General features: G+C 42.6%; 21 non-coding genes across 21 annotated transcripts; all 21 read left to right on the forward strand.

Annotated features, from left to right (window-relative positions):
- Positions 1 to 9: 9 nt before the first annotated feature.
- Positions 10 to 83, forward strand: TRNAV-AAC. The gene has a single exon. It is a non-coding gene; the product is annotated as a tRNA-Val (tRNA).
- A 792-nt stretch (positions 84 to 875) lies between these two features.
- On the forward strand, positions 876 to 949 carry TRNAV-AAC. The gene has a single exon. It is a non-coding gene; the product is annotated as a tRNA-Val (tRNA).
- Positions 950 to 1,741: 792 nt separating this feature from the next.
- TRNAV-AAC lies at positions 1,742 to 1,815 on the forward strand. Its single transcript has one exon. It is a non-coding gene; the product is annotated as a tRNA-Val (tRNA).
- Positions 1,816 to 2,607: 792 nt separating this feature from the next.
- On the forward strand, positions 2,608 to 2,681 carry TRNAV-AAC. The gene has a single exon. It is a non-coding gene; the product is annotated as a tRNA-Val (tRNA).
- Positions 2,682 to 3,473: 792 nt separating this feature from the next.
- Positions 3,474 to 3,547, forward strand: TRNAV-AAC. The gene has a single exon. It is a non-coding gene; the product is annotated as a tRNA-Val (tRNA).
- Positions 3,548 to 4,339: 792 nt separating this feature from the next.
- On the forward strand, positions 4,340 to 4,413 carry TRNAV-AAC. Its single transcript has one exon. It is a non-coding gene; the product is annotated as a tRNA-Val (tRNA).
- Positions 4,414 to 5,205: 792 nt separating this feature from the next.
- On the forward strand, positions 5,206 to 5,279 carry TRNAV-AAC. The gene has a single exon. It is a non-coding gene; the product is annotated as a tRNA-Val (tRNA).
- A 792-nt stretch (positions 5,280 to 6,071) lies between these two features.
- On the forward strand, positions 6,072 to 6,145 carry TRNAV-AAC. The gene has a single exon. It is a non-coding gene; the product is annotated as a tRNA-Val (tRNA).
- A 792-nt stretch (positions 6,146 to 6,937) lies between these two features.
- TRNAV-AAC lies at positions 6,938 to 7,011 on the forward strand. The gene has a single exon. It is a non-coding gene; the product is annotated as a tRNA-Val (tRNA).
- Positions 7,012 to 7,803: 792 nt separating this feature from the next.
- Positions 7,804 to 7,877, forward strand: TRNAV-AAC. The gene has a single exon. It is a non-coding gene; the product is annotated as a tRNA-Val (tRNA).
- Positions 7,878 to 8,669: 792 nt separating this feature from the next.
- On the forward strand, positions 8,670 to 8,743 carry TRNAV-AAC. The gene has a single exon. It is a non-coding gene; the product is annotated as a tRNA-Val (tRNA).
- A 1,791-nt stretch (positions 8,744 to 10,534) lies between these two features.
- TRNAV-AAC lies at positions 10,535 to 10,608 on the forward strand. The gene has a single exon. It is a non-coding gene; the product is annotated as a tRNA-Val (tRNA).
- A 792-nt stretch (positions 10,609 to 11,400) lies between these two features.
- TRNAV-AAC lies at positions 11,401 to 11,474 on the forward strand. Its single transcript has one exon. It is a non-coding gene; the product is annotated as a tRNA-Val (tRNA).
- A 792-nt stretch (positions 11,475 to 12,266) lies between these two features.
- Positions 12,267 to 12,340, forward strand: TRNAV-AAC. Its single transcript has one exon. It is a non-coding gene; the product is annotated as a tRNA-Val (tRNA).
- A 792-nt stretch (positions 12,341 to 13,132) lies between these two features.
- Positions 13,133 to 13,206, forward strand: TRNAV-AAC. The gene has a single exon. It is a non-coding gene; the product is annotated as a tRNA-Val (tRNA).
- A 792-nt stretch (positions 13,207 to 13,998) lies between these two features.
- On the forward strand, positions 13,999 to 14,072 carry TRNAV-AAC. Its single transcript has one exon. It is a non-coding gene; the product is annotated as a tRNA-Val (tRNA).
- Positions 14,073 to 14,997: 925 nt separating this feature from the next.
- On the forward strand, positions 14,998 to 15,071 carry TRNAV-AAC. The gene has a single exon. It is a non-coding gene; the product is annotated as a tRNA-Val (tRNA).
- A 792-nt stretch (positions 15,072 to 15,863) lies between these two features.
- Positions 15,864 to 15,937, forward strand: TRNAV-AAC. Its single transcript has one exon. It is a non-coding gene; the product is annotated as a tRNA-Val (tRNA).
- Positions 15,938 to 16,729: 792 nt separating this feature from the next.
- On the forward strand, positions 16,730 to 16,803 carry TRNAV-AAC. Its single transcript has one exon. It is a non-coding gene; the product is annotated as a tRNA-Val (tRNA).
- Positions 16,804 to 17,595: 792 nt separating this feature from the next.
- Positions 17,596 to 17,669, forward strand: TRNAV-AAC. The gene has a single exon. It is a non-coding gene; the product is annotated as a tRNA-Val (tRNA).
- Positions 17,670 to 18,461: 792 nt separating this feature from the next.
- On the forward strand, positions 18,462 to 18,535 carry TRNAV-AAC. The gene has a single exon. It is a non-coding gene; the product is annotated as a tRNA-Val (tRNA).
- The last annotated feature ends 351 nt before the right edge of the window (positions 18,536 to 18,886 follow it).

The following is an 18,886-nucleotide window of genomic DNA, read 5'->3' on the forward strand; positions in this document are numbered from 1 at the left end:
GCTTCAAATGGTGTCGTGGTGTAGTTGGTTATCACGTCAGTCTAACACATTGAAGGTCTCCAGTTCAAGTCTGGGCGACGCCATACTTGAATTTCCTTTATGTTTATTATTTCTATTTAGTTTCGTTCTACAATCTCGATTCTTTTTAGGCCTGTACGAGAGAGTTTAAGAGCTCGATAACCTCGAACACACACCTGAGCATGTAATTAATTGTCTGGACTTTTATTGAAGAAATACTTGCACGAATCAACGAGGACTGGGGTGGAGTGATTACGAGCATGTTATATGCTTTTTGATTTAGCCAAGAAATTTATGAACTAAGCTTAGTATGAGGGGTCTAGGTTGATTGGTCCAACAGACTGTTTTCGCTAGACGAAGAGTCGTTGGGTCTTTCGTTACGCGATTTTCGAGGCTCCAAATCTCAAAAAGTGACGAAAATGACGGAAAGAAAGGAAAATAAACTTGAACATTGGAATAATGCAATTTAAAATCAAACAACACCACAGCTAAAACAAATCGAAAAGCAATACAAACATGTGTTGTCAAGGTTTGTTGCAAACGGAGAAAGGGTTCGCGATACTATTTCAAACAAAATATAAAAGACCCAAGGTACACAGACCGGATCGACACTCATAAACGGCCCTCAGGTGGAAATGCGGCTCTCAAACGCTCCCCCCACCTCGAGCGACAGTTAGCGAAGACCTGAAAAAGAAATCTAAAATGCGCCGAGTAAAAAAGCACTCGGTAAGCAGCCAGCCGACTTGTAGGCTCTCGCCGCATCCAATTCCTACTGGGTTTCCACGGGCTTTTCCCTAGGCTCTAGGAACTTCGGGCTTACCTCTGTAATTATCTGACCTTCTCGGAGTGCTTCAAATGGTGTCGTGGTGTAGTTGGTTATCACGTCAGTCTAACACACTGAAGGTCTCCAGTTCAAGTCTGGGCGACGCCATACTTGAATTTCCTTTATGTTTATTATTTCTATTTAGTTTCGTTCTACAATCTCGATTCTTTTTAGGCCTGTACGAGAGAGTTTAAGAGCTCGATAACCTCGAACACACACCTGAACATGTAATTAATTGTCTGGACTTTTATTGAAGAAATACTTGCACGAATCAACGAGGACTGGGGTGGAGTGATTACGAGCATGTTATATGCTTTTTGATTTAGCCAAGAAATTTATGAACTAAGCTTAGTATGAGGGGTCTAGGTTGATTGGTCCAACAGACTGTTTTCGCTAGACGAAGAGTCGTTGGGTCTTTCGTTACGCGATTTTCGAGGCTCCAAATCTCAAAAAGTGACGAAAATGACGGAAAGAAAGGAAAATAAACTTGAACATTGGAATAATGCAATTTAAAATCAAACAACACCACAGCTAAAACAAATCGAAAAGCAATACAAACATGTGTTGTCAAGGTTTGTTGCAAACGGAGAAAGGGTTCGCGATACTATTTCAAACAAAATATAAAAGACCCAAGGTACACAGACCGGATCGACACTCATAAACGGCCCTCAGGTGGAAATGCGGCTCTCAAACGCTCCCCCCACCTCGAGCGACAGTTAGCGAAGACCTGAAAAAGAAATCTAAAATGCGCCGAGTAAAAAAGCACTCGGTAAGCAGCCAGCCGACTTGTAGGCTCTCGCCGCATCCAATTCCTACTGGGTTTCCACGGGCTTTTCCCTAGGCTCTAGGAAGTTCGGGCTTGCCTCTGTGGTTATCTGACCTTCTCGGAGTGCTTCAAATGGTGTCGTGGTGTAGTTGGTTATCACGTCAGTCTAACACACTGAAGGTCTCCAGTTCAAGTCTGGGCGACGCCATACTTGAATTTCCTTTATGTTTATTAGTTCTATTTAGTTTCATTCTACAATCTCGATTCTTTTTAGGCCTGTACGAGAGAGTTTAAGAGCTCGATAACCTCGAACACACACCTGAACATGTAATTAATTGTCTGGACTTTTATTGAAGAAATACTTGCACGAATCAACGAGGACTGGGGTGGAGTGATTACGAGCATGTTATATGCTTTTTGATTTAGCCAAGAAATTTATGAACTAAGCTTAGTATGAGGGGTCTAGGTTGATTGGTCCAACAGACTGTTTTCGCTAGACGAAGAGTCGTTGGGTCTTTCGTTACGCGATTTTCGAGGCTCCAAATCTCAAAAAGTGACGAAAATGACGGAAAGAAAGGAAAATAAATTTGAACATTGGAATAATGCAATTTAAAATCAAACAACACCACAGCTAAAACAAATCGAAAAACAATACAAACATGTGTTGTCAAGGTTTGTTGCAAACGGAGAAAGGGTTCGCGATACTATTTCAAACAAAATATAAAAGACCCAAGGTACACAGACCGGATCGACACTCATAAACGGCCCTCAGGTGGAAATGCGGCTCTCAAACGCTCCCCCCACCTCGAGCGACAGTTAGCGAAGACCTGAAAAAGAAATCTAAAATGCGCCGAGTAAAAAAGCACTCGGTAAGCAGCCAGCCGACTTGTAGGCTCTCGCCGCATCCAATTCCTACTGGGTTTCCACGAGCTTTTCCCTAGGCTCTAGGAACTTCGGGCTTGCCTCTGTGGTTATCTGACCTTCTCAAAGTGCTTCAAATGGTGTCGTGGTGTAGTTGGTTATCACGTCAGTCTAACACACTGAAAGTCTCCAGTTCAAGTCTGGGCGACGCCATACTTGAATTTCCTTTATGTTTATTATTTCTATTTAGTTTCATTCTACAATCTCGATTCTTTTTAGGCCTGTACGAGAGAGTTTAAGAGCTCGATAACCTCGAACACACACCTGAGCATGTAATTAATTGTCTGGACTTTTATTGAAGAAATACTTGCACGAATCAACGAGGACTGGGGTGGAGTGATTACGAGCATGTTATATGCTTTTTGATTTAGCCAAGAAATTTATGAACTAAGCTTAGTATGAGGGGTCTAGGTTGATTGGTCCAACAGACTGTTTTCGCTAGACGAAGAGTCGTTGGGTCTTTCGTTACGCGATTTTCGAGGCTCCAAATCTCAAAAAGTGACGAAAATGACGGAAAGAAAGGAAAATAAACTTGAACATTAGAATAATGCAATTTAAAATCAAACAACACCACAGCTAAAACAAATCGAAAAGCAATACAAACATGTGTTGTCAAGGTTTGTTGCAAACGAAGAAAGGGTTCGCGATACTATTTCAAACAAAATATAAAAGACCCAAGGTACACAGACCGGATCGACACTCATAAACGGCCCTCAGGTGGAAATGCGGCTCTCAAACGCTCCCCCCACCTCGAGCGACAGTTAGCGAAGACCTGAAAAAGAAATCTAAAATGCGCCGAGTAAAAAAGCACTCGGTAAGCAGCCAGCCGACTTGTAGGCTCTCGCCGCATCCAATTCCTACTGGGTTTCCACGGGCTTTTCCCTAGGCTCTAGGAAGTTCGGGCTTGCCTCTGTGGTTATCTGACCTTCTCGGAGTGCTTCAAATGGTGTCGTGGTGTAGTTGGTTATCACGTCAGTCTAACACACTGAAGGTCTCCAGTTCAAGTCTGGGCGACGCCATACTTGAATTTCCTTTATGTTTATTATTTCTATTTAGTTTCGTTCTACAATCTCGATTCTTTTTAGGCCTGTACGAGAGAGTTTAAGAGCTCGATAACCTCGAACACACACCTGAGCATGTAATTAATTGTCTGGACTTTTATTGAAGAAATACTTGCACGAATCAACGAGGACTGGGGTGGAGTGATTACGAGCATGTTATATGCTTTTTGATTTAGCCAAGAAATTTATGAACTAAGCTTAGTATGAGGGGTCTAGGTTGATTGGTCCAACAGACTGTTTTCGCTAGACGAAGAGTCGTTGGGTCTTTCGTTACGCGATTTTCGAGGCTCCAAATCTCAAAAAGTGACGAAAATGACGGAAAGAAAGGAAAATAAATTTGAACATTGGAATAATGCAATTTAAAATCAAACAACACCACAGCTAAAACAAATCGAAAAGCAATACAAACATGTGTTGTCAAGGTTTGTTGCAAACGGAGAAAGGGTTCGCGATACTATTTCAAACAAAATATAAAAGACCCAAGGTACACAGACCGGATCGACACTCATAAACGGCCCTTAGGTGGAAATGCGGCTCTCAAACGCTCCCCCCACCTCGAGCGACAGTTAGCGAAGACCTGAAAAAGAAATCTAAAATGCGTCGAGTAAAAAAGCACTCGGAAAGCAGCCAGCCGACTTGTAGGCTCTCGCCGCATTCAATTCCTACTGGGTTTCCACGGGCTTTTCCCTAGGCTCTAGGAAGTTCGGGCTTGCCTCTGTGGTTATCTGACCTTCTCGGAGTGCTTCAAATGGTGTCGTGGTGTAGTTGGTTATCACGTCAGTCTAACACACTGAAGGTCTCCAGTTCAAGTCTGGGCGACGCCATACTTGAATTTCCTTTAGGTTTATTATTTCTATTTAGTTTCGTTCTACAATCTCGATTCTTTTTAGGCCTGTACGAGAGAGTTTAAGAGCTCGATAACCTCGAACACACACCTGAGCATGTACTTAATTGTCTGGACTTTTATTGAAGAAATACTTGCACGAATCAACGAGGACTGGGGTGGAGTGATTACGAGCATGTTATATGCTTTTTGATTTAGCCAAGAAATTTATGAACTAAGCTTAGTATGAGGGGTCTAGGTTGATTGGTCCAACAGACTGTTTTCGCTAGACGAAGAGTCGTTGGGTCTTTCGTTACGCGATTTTCGAGGCTCCAAATCTCAAAAAGTGACGAAAATGACGGAAAGAAAGGAAAATAAACTTGAACATTGGAATAATGCAATTTAAAATCAAACAACACCACAGCTAAAACAAATCGAAAAGCAATACAAACATGTGTTGTCAAGGTTTGTTGCAAACGGAGAAAGGGTTCGCGATACTATTTCAAACAAAATATAAAAGACCCAAGGTACACAGACCGGATCGACACTCATAAACGGCCCTCAGGTGGAAATGCGGCTCTCAAACGCTCCCCCCACCTCGAGCGACAGTTAGCGAAGACCTGAAAAAGAAATCTAAAATGCGCCGAGTAAAAAAGCACTCGGTAAGCAGCCAGCCGACTTGTAGGCTCTCGCCGCATCCAATTCCTACTGGGTTTCCACGGGCTTTTCCCTAGGCTCTAGGAAGTTCGGGCTTGCCTCTGTGGTTATTTGACCTTCTCGAAGTGCTTCAAATGGTGTCGTGGTGTAGTTGGTTATCACGTCAGTCTAACACACTGAAGGTCTCCAGTTCAAGTCTGGGCGACGCCATACTTGAATTTCCTTTATGTTTATTATTTCTATTTAGTTTCGTTCTACAATCTCGATTCTTTTTAGGCCTGTACGAGAGAGTTTAAGAGCTCGATAACCTCGAACACACACCTGAGCATGTAATTAATTGTCTGGACTTTTATTGAAGAAATACTTGCACGAATCAACGAGGACTGGGGTGGAGTGATTACGAGCATGTTATATGCTTTTTGATTTAGCCAAGAAATTTATGAACTAAGCTTAGTATGAGGGGTCTAGGTTGATTGGTCCAACAGACTGTTTTCGCTAGACGAAGAGTCGTTGGGTCTTTCGTTACGCGATTTTCGAGGCTCCAAATCTCAAAAAGTGACGAAAATGACGGAAAGAAAGGAAAATAAACTTGAACATTGGAATAATGCAATTTAAAATCAAACAACACCACAGCTAAAACAAATCGAAAAGCAATACAAACATGTGTTGTCAAGGTTTGTTGCAAACGGAGAAAGGGTTCGCGATACTATTTCAAACAAAATATAAAAGACCCAAGGTACACAGACCGGATCGACACTCATAAACGGCCCTCAGGTGGAAATGCGGCTCTCAAACGCTCCCCCCACCTCGAGCGACAGTTAGCGAAGACCTGAAAAAGAAATCTAAAATGCGCCGAGTAAAAAAGCACTCGGTAAGCAGCCAGCCGACTTGTAGGCTCTCGCCGCATCCAATTCCTACTGGGTTTCCACGGGCTTTTCCCTAGGCTCTAGGAAGTTCGGGCTTGCCTCTGTGGTTATCTGACCTTCTCGGAGTGCTTCAAATGGTGTCGTGGTGTAGTTGGTTATCACGTCAGTCTAACACACTGAAGGTCTCCAGTTCAAGTCTGGGCGACGCCATACTTGAATTTCCTTTATGTTTATTATTTCTATTTAGTTTCGTTCTACAATCTCGATTATTTTTAGGCCTGTACGAGAGAGTTTAAGAGCTCGATAACCTCGAACACACACCTGAGCATGTAATTAATTGTCTGGACTTTTATTGAAGAAATACTTGCACGAATCAACGAGGACTGGGGTGGAGTGATTACGAGCATGTTATATGCTTTTTGATTTAGCCAAGAAATTTATGAACTAAGCTAAGTATGAGGGGTCTAGGTTGATTGGTCCAACAGACTGTTTTCGCTAGACGAAGAGTCGTTGGGTCTTTCGTTACGCGATTTTCGAGGCTCCAAATCTCAAAAAGTGACGAAAATGACGGAAAGAAAGGAAAATAAACTTGAACATTAGAATAATGCAATTTAAAATCAAACAACACCACAGCTAAAACAAATCGAAAAGCAATACAAACATGTGTTGTCAAGGTTTGTTGCAAACGGAGAAAGGGTTCGCGATACTATTTCAAACAAAATATAAAAGACCCAAGGTACACAGACCGGATCGACACTCATAAACGGCCCTCAGGTGGAAATGCGGCTCTCAAACGCTCCCCCCACCTCGAGCGACAGTTAGCGAAGACCTGAAAAAGAAATCTAAAATGCGCCGAGTAAAAACGCACTCGGTAAGCAGCCAGCCGACTTGTAGGCTCTCGCCGCATCCAATTCCTACTGGGTTTCCACGGGCTTTTCCCTAGGCTCTAGGAAGTTCGGGCTTGCCTCTGTGGTTATCTGACCTTCTCGAAGTGCTTCAAATGGTGTCGTGGTGTAGTTGGTTATCACGTCAGTCTAACACACTGAAGGTCTCCAGTTCAAGTCTGGGCGACGCCATACTTGAATTTCCTTTATGTTTATTATTTCTATTTAGTTTCGTTCTACAATCTCGATTCTTTTTAGGCCTGTACGAGAGAGTTTAAGAGCTCGATAACCTCGAACACACACCTGAGAATGTAATTAATTGTCTGGACTTTTATTGAAGAAATACTTGCACGAATCAACGAGGACTGGGGTGGAGTGATTACGAGCATGTTATATGCTTTTTGATTTAGCCAAGAAATTTATGAACTAAGCTAAGTATGAGGGGTCTAGGTTGATTGGTCCAACAGACTGTTTTCGCTAGACGAAGAGTCGTTGGGTCTTTCGTTACGCGATTTTCGAGGCTCCAAATCTCAAAAAGTGACGAAAATGACGGAAAGAAAGGAAAATAAACTTGAACATTAGAATAATGCAATTTAAAATCAAACAACACCACAGCTAAAACAAATCGAAAAGCAATACAAACATGTGTTGTCAAGGTTTGTTGCAAACGGAGAAAGGGTTCGCGATACTATTTCAAACAAAATATAAAAGACCCAAGGTACACAGACCGGATCGACACTCATAAACGGCCCTCAGGTGGAAATGCGGCTCTCAAACGCTCCCCCCACCTCGAGCGACAGTTAGCGAAGACCTGAAAAAGAAATCTAAAATGCGCCGAGTAAAAAAGCACTCGGTAAGCAGCCAGCCGACTTGTAGGCTCTCGCCGCATTCAATTCCTACTGGGTTTCCACGGGCTTTTCCCTAGGCTCTAGGAAGTTCGGGCTTGCCTCTGTGGTTATCTGACCTTCTCGGAGTGCTTCAAATGGTGTCGTGGTGTAGTTGGTTATCACGTCAGTCTAACACACTGAAGGTCTCCAGTTCAAGTCTGGGCGACGCCATACTTGAATTTCCTTTATGTTTATTATTTCTATTTAGTTTCGTTCTACAATCTCGATTCTTTTTAGGCCTGTACGAGAGAGTTTAAGAGCTCGATAACCTCGAACACACACCTGAGCATGTAATTAATTGTCTGGACTTTTATTGAAGAAATACTTGCACGAATCAACGAGGACTGGGGTGGAGTGATTACGAGCATGTTATATGCTTTTTGATTTAGCCAAGAAATTTATGAACTAAGCTTAGTATGAGGGGTCTAGGTTGATTGGTCCAACAGACTGTTTTCGCTAGACGAAGAGTCGTTGGGTCTTTCGTTACGCGATTTTCGAGGCTCCAAATCTCAAAAAGTGACGAAAATGACGGAAAGAAAGGAAAATAAACTTGAACATTGGAATAATGCAATTTAAAATCAAACAACACCACAGCTAAAACAAATCGAAAAGCAATACAAACATGTGTTGTCAAGGTTTGTTGCAAACGGAGAAAGGGTTCGCGATACTATTTCAAACAAAATATAAAAGACCCAAGGTACACAGACCGGATCGACACTCATAAACGGCCCTCAGGTGGAAATGCGGCTCTCAAACGCTCCCCCCACCTCGAGCGACAGTTAGCGAAGACCTGAAAAAGAAATCTAAAATGCGCCGAGTAAAAAAGCACTCGGTAAGCAGCCAGCCGACTTGTAGGCTCTCGCCGCATCCAATTCCTACTGGGTTTCCACGGGCTTTTCCCTAGGCTCTAGGAAGTTCGGGCTTGCCTCTGTGGTTATCTGACCTTCTCGGAGTGCTTCAAATGGTGTCGTGGTGTAGTTGGTTATCATGTCAGTCTAACACACTGAAGGTCTCCAGTTCAAGTCTGGGCGATGCCATACTTGAATTTCCTTTATGTTTATTATTTCTATTTAGTTTCGTTCTACAATCTCGATTCTTTTTAGGCCTGTACGAGAGAGTTTAAGAGCTCGATAACCTCGAACACACACCTGAGCATGTAATTAATTGTCTGGACTTTTATTGAAGAAATACTTGCACGAATCAACGAGGACTGGGGTGGAGTGATTACGAGCATGTTATATGCTTTTTGATTTAGCCAAGAAATTTATGAACTAAGCTTAGTATGAGGGGTCTAGGTTGATTGGTCCAACAGACTGTTTTCGCTAGACGAAGAGTCGTTGGGTCTTTCGTTACGCGATTTTCGAGGCTCCAAATCTCAAAAAGTGACAAAAATGACGGAAAGAAAGGAAAATAAACTTGAACATTAGAATAATGCAATTTAAAATCAAACAACACCACAGCTAAAACAAATCGAAAGCAATACAAACATGTGTTGTCAAGGTTTGTTGCAAACGGAGAAAGGGTTCGCGATACTATTTCAAACAAAATATAAAAGACCCAAGGTACACAGACCGGATCGACACTCATAAACGGCCCTCAGGTGGAAATGCGGCTCTCAAACGCTCCCCCCACCTCGAGCGACAGTTAGCGAAGACCTGAAAAAGAAATCTAAAATGCGCCGAGTAAAAAAGCACTCGGTAAGCAGACAGCCGACTTGTAGGCTCTCGCCGCATCCAATTCCTACTGGGTTTCCACGGGCTTTTCCCTAGGCTCTAGGAAATTTGGGCTTGCCTCTATGGTTATCTGACCTTCTCGAAGTTCTTCAAATAATGTCGTGGTGTAGTTGGTTATCACGTCAGTCTAACACACTAAAGGTCTCCAGTTCAAGTCTGGGCGACGCCATACTTGAATTTCCTTTATGTTTATTATTTCTATTTAGTTTCGTTCTACAATCTCGATTCTTTTTAGGCCTGTACGCGAGAGTTTAAGAGCTCGATAACCTCGAACACACACCTGAGCATATAATTAATTGTCTGGAATTTTATTGAAGAAATACTTGCACGAATCAACGAGGACTGGGATGGAGTGATTACGAGCATGTTATATGCTTTTTGATTTAGCCAAGAAATTTATGAACTAAGCTTAGTATGAGGGGTCTAGGTTGATTGGTCCAACAGACTGTTTTCGCTAGACGAAGAGTCGTTGGGTCTTTCGTTACGTGATTTTCGAGGCACCAAATCTCAAAAAGTGACGAAAATGATGGAAAGAAAGGAAAATAAACTTGAACATTAGAATAATGCAATTTAAAATCAAACAACACCACAGCTAAAACAAATCGAAAAGCAATACAAACATGTGTTGTCAAGGTTTGTTGCAAACGGAGAAAGGACAGCTAAAACAAATCGAAAAGCAATACAAACATGTGTTGTCAAGGTTTGTTGCAAACGGAGAAAGGGTTGCTAAAACAAATCGAAAAGCAATACAAACATGTGTTGTCAAGGTTTGTTGCAAACGGAGAAAGGGTTTGCGATACTATTTCAAACAAAATATAAAAGACCCAAGGAACACAGACCAGATCGACACTCATAAACGGCCCTCAGGTGGAAATGCGGCTCTCAAAAGCTCCCCCCACCTCGAGCGACAGTTAGCGAAGACCTGAAAAAGAAATCTAAAATGCGCCGAGTAAAAAAGCACTCGGTAAGCAGCCAGCCGACTTGTAGGCTCTCGCCGCATCCAATTCCTACTGGGTTTCCACGGGCTTTTCCCTAGGCTCTAGGAAGTTCGGGCTTGCCTCTGTGGTTATCTGACCTTCTCGGAGTGCTTCAAATGGTGTCGTGGTGTAGTTGGTTATCACGTCAGTCTAACACACTGAAGGTCTCCAGTTCAAGTCTGGGCGACGCCATACTTGAATTTCCTTTATGTTTATTATTTCTATTTAGTTTCGTTCTACAATCTCGATTCTTTTTAGGCCTGTACGAGAGAGTTTAAGAGCTCGATAACCTCGAACACACACCTGAGCATGTAATTAATTGTCTGGACTTTTATTGAAGAAATACTTGCACGAATCAACGAGGACTGGGGTGGAGTGATTACGAGCATGTTATATGCTTTTTGATTTAGCCAAGAAATTTATGAACTAAGCTTAGTATGAGGGGTCTAGGTTGATTGGTCCAACAGACTGTTTTCGCTAGACGAAGAGTCGTTGGGTCTTTCGTTACGCGATTTTCGAGGCTCCAAATCTCAAAAAGTGACGAAAATGACGGAAAGAAAGGAAAATAAACTTGAACATTGNAATAATGCAATTTAAAATCAAACAACACCACAGCTAAAACAAATCGAAAAGCAATACAAACATGTGTTGTCAAGGTTTGTTGCAAACGGAGAAAGGGTTCGCGATACTATTTCAAACAAAATATAAAAGACCCAAGGTACACAGACCGGATCGACACTCATAAACGGCCCTCAGGTGGAAATGCGGCTCTCAAAAGCTCCCCCCACCTCGAGCGACAGTTAGCGAAGACCTGAAAAAGAAATCTAAAATGCGCCGAGTAAAAAAGCACTCGGTAAGCAGCCAGCCGACTTGTAGGCTCTTGCCGCATCCAATTCCTATTGGGGTTCCACGGGCTTTTCCCTAGGCTCTAGGAAGTTCGGGCTTGCCTCTGTGGTTATCTGACCTTCTCGGAGTTCTTCAAATGGTGTCGTGGTGTAGTTGGTTATCACGTTAGTCTAACACATTGAAGGTCTCCAGTTCAAGTCTGGGCGACGCCATACTTGAATTTCCTTTATGTTTATTATTTCTATTTAGTTTCGTTCTACAATCTCGATTCTTTTTAGGCCTGTACGAGAGAGTTTAAGAGCTCGATAACCTCGAACACACACCTGAGCATGTAATTAATTGTCTGGACTTTTATTGAAGAAATACTTGCACGAATCAACGAGGACTGGGGTGGAGTGATTACGAGCATGTTATATGCTTTTTGATTTAGCCAAGAAATTTATGAACTAAGCTTAGTATGAGGGGTCTAGGTTGATTGGTCCAACAGACTGTTTTCGCTAGACGAAGAGTCGTTGGGTCTTTCGTTACGCGATTTTCGAGGCTCCAAATCTCAAAAAGTGACGAAAATGACGGAAAGAAAGGAAAATAAACTTGAACATTAGAATAATGCAATTTAAAATCAAACAACACCACAGCTAAAACAAATCGAAAAGCAATACAAACATGTGTTGTCAAGGTTTGTTGCAAACGGAGAAAGGGTTCGCGATACTATTTCAAACAAAATATAAAAGACCCAAGGTACACAGACCGGATCGACACTCATAAACGGCCCTCAGGTGGAAATGCGGCTCTCAAACGCTCCCCCCACCTCGAGCGACAGTTAGCGAAGACCTGAAAAAGAAATCTAAAATGCGCCGAGTAAAAAAGCACTCGGTAAGCAGACAACCGACTTGTAGGCTCTCGCCGCATCCAATTCCTACTGGGTTTCCACGGGCTTTTCCCTAGGCTCTAGGAAGTTCGGGCTTGCCTCTGTGGTTATCTGACCTTCTCGAAGTTCTTCAAATGGTGTCGTGGTGTAGTTGGTTATCAAGTCAGTCTAACACACTGAAGGTCTCCAGTTCAAGTCTGGGCGACGCCATACTTGAATTTCCTTTATGTTTATTATTTCTATTTAGTTTCGTTCTACAATCTCGATTCTTTTTAGGCCTGTACGCGAGAGTTTAAGAGCTCGATAACCTCGAACACACACCTGAGCATATAATTAATTCTTTGGACTTTTATTGAAGAAATACTTGCACGAATCAACGAGGACTGGGATGGAGTGATTACGAGCATGTTATATGCTTTTTGATTTAGCCAAGAAATTTATGAACTAAGCTTAGTATGAGGGGTCTAGGTTGATTGGTCCAACAGACTGTTTTCGCTAGACGAAGAGTCGTTGGGTCTTTCGTTTCGCGATTTTCGAGGCTCCAAATCTCAAAAAGTGACGAAAATAACGGAAAGAAAGGAAAATAAACTTGAACATTGGAATAATGCAATTTAAAATCAAACAACACCACAGCTAAAACAAATCGAAAAGCAATACAAACATGTGTTGTCAAGGTTTGTTGCAAACGGAGAAAGGGTTCGCGATACTATTTCAAACAAAATATAAAAGACCCAAGGTACACAGACCGGATCGACACTCATAAACGGCCCTCAGGTGGAAATGCGGCTCTCAAACGCTCCCCCCACCTCGAGCGACAGTTAGCGAAGACCTGAAAAAGAAATCTAAAATGCGCCGAATAAAAAAGCACTCGGTAAGCAGCCAGCCGACTTGTAGGCTCTCGCCGCATCCAATTCCTACTGGGTTTCCACGGGCTTTTCCCTAGGCTCTAGGAAGTTCGGGCTTGCCTCTGTGGTTATCTGACCTTCTCGGAGTGCTTCAAATGGTGTCGTGGTGTAGTTCGTTATCACGTCAGTCTAACACACTGAAGGTCTCCAGTTCAAGTCTGGGCGACGCCATACTTGAATTTCCTTTATGTTTATTATTTCTATTTAGTTTCGTTCTACAATCTCGATTCTTTTTAGGCCTGTACGAGAGAGTTTAAGAGCTCGATAACCTCGAACACACACCTGAGCATGTAATTAATTGTCTGGACTTTTATTGAAGAAATACTTGCACGAATCAACGAGGACTGGGGTGGAGTGATTACGAGCATGTTATATGCTTTTTGATTTAGCCAAGAAATTTATGAACTAAGCTAAGTATGAGGGGTCTAGGTTGATTGGTCCAACAGACTGTTTTCGCTAGACGAAGAGTCGTTGGGTCTTTCGTTATGCGATTTTCGAGGCTCCAAATCTCAAAAAGTGACGAAAATGACGGAAAGAAAGGAAAATAAACTTGAACATTAGAATAATGCAATTTAAAATCAAACAACACCACAGCTAAAACAAATCGAAAAGCAATACAAACATGTGTTGTCAAGGTTTGTTGCAAACGGAGAAAGGGTTCGCGATACTAGTCCAAACAAAATATAAAAGACCCAAGGTACACAGACCGGATCGACACTCATAAACGGCCCTCAGGTGGAAATGCGGCTCTCAAACGCTCCCCCCACCTCGAGCGACAGTTAGCGAAGACCTGAAAAAGAAATCTAAAATGCGCCGAGTAAAAAAGCACTCGGTAAGCAGCCAGCCGACTTGTAGGCTCTCGCCGCATCCAATTCCTACTGGGTTTCCACGGGCTTTTCCCTAGGTTCTAGGAAGTTCGGGCTTGCCTCTATGGTTATCTGACCTTCTCGAAGTGCTTCAAATGGTGTCGTGGTGTAGTTGGTTATCACGTCAGTCTAACACACTGAAGGTCTCCAGTTCAAGTCTGGGCGACGCCATACTTGAATTTCCTTTATGTTTATTATTTCTATTTAGTTTCGTTCTACAATCTCGATTCTTTTTAGGCCTGTACGGAGAGTTTAAGAGCTCGATAACCTCGAACACACACTTGAGCATGTAATTAATTGTCTGGACTTTTATTGAAGAAATACTTGCACGAATCAACGAGGACTGGGCTGGAGTGATTACGAGCATGTTATATGCTTTTTGATTTAGCCAAGAAATTTATGAACTAAGCTTAGTATGAGGGGTCTAGGTTGATTGGTCCAACAGACTGTTTTCGCTAGACGAAGAGTCGTTGGGTCTTTCGTTACGCGATTTTCGAGGCTCCAAATCTCAAAAAGTGACGAAAATGACGGAAAGAAAGGAAAATAAACTTGAACATTGGAATAATGCAATTTAAAATCAAACATCACCACAGCTAAAACAAATCGAAAAGCAATACAAACATGTGTTGTCAAGGTTTGTTGCAAACGGAGAAAGGGTTCGCGATACTATTTCAAACAAAATATAAAAGACCCAAGGTACACAGACCGGATCGACACTCATAAACGGCCCTCAGGTGGAAATGCGGCTCTCAAAAGCTCCCCCCACCTCGAGCGACAGTTAGCGAAGACCTGAAAAAGAAATCTAAAATGCGCCGAGTAAAAAAGCACTCGGTAACGAGCGACAGTTAGCGAAGACCTGAAAAAGAAATCTAAAATGCGCCGAGTAAAAAAGCACTCGGTAAGCAGCCAGCCGACTTGTAGGCTCTAAAAAGAAATCTAAAATGCGCCGAGTAAAAAAGCACTCGGTAAGCAGCCAGCCGACTTGTAGGCTCTCGCCGCATCCAATTCCTATTGGGTTTCCACGGGCTTTTCCCTAGGCTCTAGGAAGTTCGGGCTTGCCTTTGTGGTTAACTGACATTCTCGGAGTGCTTCAAATGGTGTCGTGGTGTAGTTGGTTATCATGTCAGTCTAACACACTGAAGGTCTCCAGTTCAAGTCTGGGCGACGCCATACTTGAATTTCCTTTATGTTTATTATTTCTATTTAGTTTCGTTCTACAATCTCGATTCTTTTTAGGCCTATAGGAGAGAGTTTAAGAGCTCGATAACCTCGAACACACACCTGAGCATGTAATTAATTGTCTGGACTTTTATTGAAGAAATACTTGCACGAATCAACGAGGACTGGGGTGGAGTGATTACGAGCATGTTATATGCTTTTTGATTTAGCCAAGAAATTTATGAACTAAGCTTAGTATGAGGGGTCTAGGTTGATTGGTCCAACAGACTGTTTTCTCTAGACGAAGAGTCGTTGGGTCTTTCGTTACGCGATTTTCGAGGCTCCAAATCTCAAAAAGTGACGAAAATGACGGAAAGAAAGGAAAATAAACTTGAACATTGGAATAATGCAATTTAAAATCAAACAACACCACAGCTAAAACAAATCGAAAAGCAATACAAACATGTGTTGTCAAGGTTTGTTGCAAATGGAGAAAGGGTTCGCGATACTATTTCAAACAAAATATAAAAGACCCAAGGTACACAGACCGGATCGACACTCATAAACGGCCCTCAGGTGGAAATGCGGCTCTCAAACGCTCCCCCCACCTCGAGCGACAGTTAGCGAAGACCTGAAAAAGAAATCTAAAATGCGCCGAGTAAAAAAGCACTCGGTAAGCAGCCAGCCGACTTGTAGGCTCTCGCCGCATCCAATTCCTACTGGGTTTCCACGGGCTTTTCCCTAGGCTCTAGGAAGTTCGGGCTTGCCTCTGTGGTTATCTGACCTTCTCGGAGTGCTTCAAATGGTGTCGTGGTGTAGTTGGTTATCACGTCAGTCTAACACACTGAAGGTCTCCAGTTCAAGTCTGGGCGACGCCATACTTGAATTTCCTTTATGTTTATTATTTCTATTTAGTTTCGTTCTACAATCTCGGTTCTTTTTAGGTCTGTACGAGAGAGTTTAAGAGCTCGATAACCTCGAACACACACCTGAGCATGTAATTAATTGTCTGGACTTTTATTGAAGAAATACTTGCACGAATCAACAAGGACTGGGGTGGAGTGATTACGAGCATGTTATATGCTTTTTGATTTAGCCAAGAAATTTATGAACTAAGCTTAGTATGAGGGGTCTAGGTTGATTGGTCCAACAGACTGTTTTCGCTAGACGAAGAGTCGTTGGGTCTTTCGTTACGCGATTTTCGAGGCTCCAAATCTCAAAAAGTGACGAAAATGACGGAAAGAAAGGAAAATAAACTTGAACATTGGAATAATGCAATTTAAAATCAAACAACACCACAGCTAAAACAAATCGAAAAGCAATACAAACATGTGTTGTCAAGGTTTGTTGCAAACGGAGAAAGGGTTCGCGATACTATTTCAAACAAAATATAAAAGACCCAAGGTACACAGACCGGATCGACACTCATAAACGGCCCTCAGGTGGAAATGCGGCTCTCAAACGCTCCCCCCACCTCGAGCGACAGTTAGCGAAGACCTGAAAAAGAAATCTAAAATGCGCCGAGTAAAAAAGCACTCGGTAAGCAGCCAGCCGACTTGTAGGCTCTCGCCGCATCCAATTCCTACTGGGTTTCCACGGGCTTTTCCCTAGGCTCTAGGAAGTTCGGGCTTGCCTCTGTGGTTATCTGACCTTCTCGGAGTGCTTCAAATGGTGTCGTGGTGTAGTTGGTTATCACGTCAGTCTAACACACTGAAGGTCTCCAGTTCAAGTCTGGGCGACGCCATACTTGAATTTCCTTTATGTTTATTATTTCTATTTAGTTTCGTTCTACAATCTCGATTCTTTTTAGGCCTATTTGAGAGAGTTTAAGAGCTCGATAACCTCGAACACACACCTGAGCATGTAATTAATTGTCTGGACTTTTATTGAAGAAATACTTGCACGAATCAACGAGGACTGGGGTGGAGTGATTACGAGCATGTTATATGCTTTTTGATTTAGCCAAGAAATTTATGAACTAAGCTTAGTATGAGGGGTCTAAGTTGATTGGTCCAACAGACTGTTTTCTCTAGACGAAGAGTCGTTGGGTCTTTCGTTACGCGATTTTCGAGGCTCCAAATCTCAAAAAGTGACGAAAATGACGGAAAGAAAGGAAAATAAACTTGAACATTGGAATAATGCAATTTAAAATCAAACAACACCACAGCTAAAACAAATCGAAAAGCAATACAAACATGTGTTGTCAAGGTTTGTTGCAAACGGAGAAAGGGTTCGCGATACTATTTCAAACAAAATATAAAAGACCCAAGGTACACAGACCGGATCGACACTCATAAACGGCCCTCAGGTGGAAATGCGGCTCTCAAACGCTCCCCCCACCTCGAGCGACAGTTAGCGAAGACCTGAAAAAGAAATCTAAAATGCGCCGAGTAAAAAAGCACTCGGTAAGCAGCCAGCCGACTTGTAGGCTCTCGCCGCATCCAATTCCTACTGGGTTTCCACGGGCCTTTCCCTAGGCTCTAGGAAGTTCGGGCTTGCCTCTGTGGTTATCTGACCTTCTCGGAGTGCTTCAAATGGTGTCGTGGTGTAGTTGGTTATCACGTCAGTCTAACACACTGAAGGTCTCCAGTTCAAGTCTGGGCGACGCCATACTTGAATTTCCTTTATGTTTATTATTTCTATTTAGTTTCGTTCTACAATCTCGATTCTTTTTAGGCCTGTACGAGAGAGTTTAAGAGCTCGATAACCTCGAACACACACCTGAGCATGTAATTAATTGTCTGGACTTTTATTGAAGAAATACTTGCACGAATCAACGAGGACTGGGGTGGAGTGATTACGAGCATGTTATATGCTTTTTGATTTAGCCAAGAAATTTATGAACTAAGCTTAGTATGAGGGGTCTAGGTTGATTGGTCCAACAGACTGTTTTCGCTAGACGAAGAGTCGTTGGGTCTTTCGTTACGCGATTTTCGAGGCTCCAAATCTCAAAAAGTGACGAAAATGACGGAAAGAAAGGAAAATAAACTTGAACATTGGAATAATGCAATTTAAAATCAAACAACACCACAGCTAAAACAAATCGAAAAGCAATACAAACATGTGTTGTCAAGGTTTGTTGCAAACGGAGAAAGGGTTCGCGATACTATTTCAAACAAAATATAAAAGACCCAAGGTACACAGACCGGATCGACACTCATAAACGGCCCTCAGGTGGAAATGCGGCTCTCAAACGCTCCCCCCACCTCGAGCGACAGTTAGCGAAGACCTGAAAAAGAAATCTAAAATGCGCCGAGTAAAAAAGCACTCGGTAAGCAGCCAGCCGACTTGTAGGCTCTCGCCGCATCCAATTCCTACTGGGTTTCCACGGGCTTTTCCCTAGGCTCTAGGAAGTTCGGGCTTGCCTCTGTGGTTATCTGACCTTCTCGGAGTGCTTCAAATGGTGTCGTGGTGTAGTTGGTTATCACGTCAGTCTAACACACTGAAGGTCTCCAGTTCAAGTTTGGGCGACGCCATACTTGAATTTTCTTTATGTTTATTATTTCTATTTAGTTTCGTTCTACAATCTCGATTCTTTTTAGGTCTGTACGAGAGAGTTTAAGAGCTCGATAACCTCGAACACAGACCTGAGCATGTAATTAATTGTCTGGACTTTTATTGAAGAAATACTTGCACGAATCAACAAGGACTGGGGTGGAGTGATTACGAGCATGTTATATGCTTTTTGATTTAGCCAAGAAATTTATGAACTAAGCTTAGTATGAGGGGTCTAGGTTGATTGGTCCAACAGACTGTTTTCGCTAGACGAAGAGTCGTTGGGTCTTTCGTTACGCGATTTTCGAGGCTCCAAATCTCAAAAAGTGACG

The sequence above is a fragment of the Cucurbita maxima genome, unplaced genomic scaffold, assembly GCF_002738345.1.
Source record: "Cucurbita maxima cultivar Rimu unplaced genomic scaffold, Cmax_1.0 Cma_Scf00019, whole genome shotgun sequence".
In the NCBI taxonomy this organism is placed as follows: domain Eukaryota; kingdom Viridiplantae; phylum Streptophyta; class Magnoliopsida; order Cucurbitales; family Cucurbitaceae; genus Cucurbita; species Cucurbita maxima.